This window comes from Lytechinus variegatus, chromosome 6 (genome assembly GCF_018143015.1).
Source record: "Lytechinus variegatus isolate NC3 chromosome 6, Lvar_3.0, whole genome shotgun sequence".
Classification (NCBI taxonomy): Eukaryota; Metazoa; Echinodermata; class Echinoidea; order Temnopleuroida; family Toxopneustidae; genus Lytechinus; species Lytechinus variegatus.
The window spans coordinates 42,929,995-42,933,324 of NC_054745.1; positions in this window are offsets into that span (position 1 = coordinate 42,929,995).

Genomic DNA, 3,330 nt, shown 5'->3' on the forward strand with positions numbered 1-3,330 from the left:
GGAAAGATGATGTTTATAGAATTTAGATGGATATCCACGGAAATCCAAACGTTTCTATTGCACATGCTAAAAACATGGATTTTCAGCCTATTTCGAGGAATAATCATCCTATAAACCTCCTGAAAGTTGTCTTTTATCTACTTTGAACCCTTTCATACGAAAAAGGAATACATCAGGATAAAGTTGGAGCCATTTCAGATTCCTACATGAAAAACCTGTGAAATGGCCTGTTTTTCAACTAGGTTGTCATATACGCGACATTTCGCAAAATGTCACATGTTACGATTTGAGGTAGGAAATTAACAACCTTTATGCAAATTCTGGAATGAAATATTTTGCTGAAGTATTCCTCAAAGTGTTGTCTTTCAGCTGGGCATGACAAAAATTAAAAATCTGAAATTGCCCAAAATGACTTTTGGCGCACTTTTGTTTCGTCCCGGCCCACTGTGCGACGTGGTCTAGTCGTTCGAACTCTCGCCTTTCAAACAGAGGGTCGTGGGTTTGAATTTATCCACACTGTGCTGCACTCGACCCAGGTGAGGTAAATGGGAAAGGGCAGGAACTAATTCCTCAACAAGCTGTGAGCACCAGAATCTGTGAGTGGATGAACAATGGAGCTACAAAAATAAGAAAATAGAAGGAAATAATAAGAAAAATTATCAATCGATGCACAGAAATATTGTAGGTATAACTTATCAAAGGAATGGTCCAAGCTGAAGATGTTTATATCTCAATAAATAAAGTGAATATCACAATAATTAATTTAACTTGAAAATTATCCAAGCACCTCTCAATTTGAAAGTTGTAATTTTGCGTAACTATTAAAATGATTATTCCAGGATAAAATTAATGTTGTTCTTGGTGTTTTCGTTAGGCAAGTTTGTTGAATTGCATTCAGTGTATTTCTTTTTATATTTAAAGAAAACTTTTCGCATTTTTTAACCTAGTACACGCTTAGCATTTAATGTGAAAACGCATGAGAACATCAATAATAATTAGTATCGTACTTCATCAAGAAAAGGAGTATTTAAAATCATCGTAAAGAAACCTATTTATCACTCTTTTTTCAGTGTGCGAGCTGGAGTTAATCGCGATGTCTTTCCAGCGTATTTGATAAATTCCTTAAAATGCGTCGGTTTGAAAAAAGTCTGAAATAAATAATATAGGATAATAAGTAATATACGATTTTTATAGCGCACGTATCTAACTTGTTAGGTGCTCATGCTCTCCTATATATATCATATGGCTCTGTCGAGTTGGTACTTATGTCAAATCTGTAAAAATTGAAATATTGTATACTTCAAACAATAAAAAAGAATAGAGAGTGAGGGACATCATCGACTGTCTTTAATTGTATGTCTCTTTTTGTCAAAAATAAGCGAAATTTAAACATGTCATAACTTTCTCCTTCTACATCCGATTTCGATGAAATTTTCAGCATTTTGCTAATTTGATTTTGTCTATGTATTCAAATCAACATTTTTTTTTTTTTTTTTGGGGGGGGGGTGGACTTGACCTTAAGAACATGTATGTCCGTTCTTAAAACAGTACTCCAGGCTGAAAATGATACGATTTCAACAGATACAAACAAAGCAATGAAAATTGCATCAAAATCGGACAAGTAATGTCAAAGATTTGCATTATTAATGTGAAACAGTTCTAGGCATGTCTTCATGAGTATTCAGTGAGCAAACTGATGATGTCATATCTCACTCGTTCATTTGTATTTTATTATTTGAAATTAGGTTTATTCATTTTTTGTTTCCTTCAAGAACCAAAACTACTGGAATAACAACTGATTTAGTGCATTAGATATTCATTGCTGTAACTTATTTCATTACAAGGGACATATATAACTCACACACGTACGGTATGAAAGAATGAAACAATTATGATTACATGTAATAACATACGAAAATGAAAGTGGGCATGCTACATCATCGGTAAATCTAATGAATATTCATGATGATGTGCATATAACTGTTTTAATAATATATTGTTAAACATTAAAATTCAATCAACTTTGCTATTTGTATTTTGTATTTTAAGCACTTTGCTTTGTGAATTTTACTTTAATTACTTAGGTATAAATATCTCCATCCCGGAACAATTCTATATGTTTTTTTTATTGTTGCGGTACCAAAGACCTATTCTTGATAGAAGCTCTAATAAAAATTAAATATATTTATTCATAATGAATAGTAAATTGGGAAATTCATCTGATTTCATTTAATAGGCATGCTTTTCAGTAGGTGCTATTAATGCAAGCCACAAACTTGAATGGTTGTTTTGGTTGATTTATCTCCACCGAACATTTATTGATTTCTTTCTCGTTGATTTTTGGTCTTGTGTAGAAGCAACATGATCGATCTTTCCCTTGAATAATTTCTTTTATTTTCTATCTCACTTTGACTCGTTTGCCTAAAAGTCTATTGTACTAGGGAATATCTTGCTTTAAATTACAGGGTATTTTTCCTTCTTTTTTTGTCGATGTATGTTTTGAGCAAACTGATTTCGAACGATAAATTGAAACAGAAGGAAATAGCTGTTCACTCGCTGAGTACGAGAATCATTTTTGGAATTTTCAATTTAGTTACCGCTTAACAGAGACAAACAATCGCAAAATGGGAATGTCAAATCAAGATCATGGTTGAATGTACATAATTGTTCATAATAATCACAATGAACCAACCAGAATCAATATTTACAAGAAACAATTGATTGTTAATTTGTGTTAACGGGGCAATAATCGTAGTTGTTGTACATTGGACTCTGTTGTTAAATCACTTCTTTATGGCTGAATGCACACACATATTAAATCTCGTTTGCTTTATTCCATGATATCTGAAAACTTATGAACGTTTGTGAATAATAAAACTAAAATAATCGGCTTCATATTTACATTGTGACTGAGGCATATGTTGTATATTGTATACATGTATGTACATGAAAGCAATCAGTTTTACGAACAATATTTACTGCAGTGTGATGTAACTGATCGTAGGTTGGTTTTATTTCATTATGTTACAAGACACTGAGGTTGGTTATTGATGAGAGGGTGCAAAGAAGCAGAGAGAGAGAGCTAGTTCATTGAGAGAGAGATAGCATGTGAGATAGAGATGATTGATTTGAAAGTGTGGGCGTGTGTGTGGGGGGGGTGAGAATGAGGTATAAAAAGGAAATAATAAGAACAGAGATAGCGTATGGGAATGGAGGTGTATGAAAATGGAGAGAGAGAATGTGTGTGGGGGGAGAAGGGAGAACAAAACAGGAAATATAAAGATGAACAGAGATGGCGAAGGGAATGGAGGTGTATTAGAATGGAGAGAG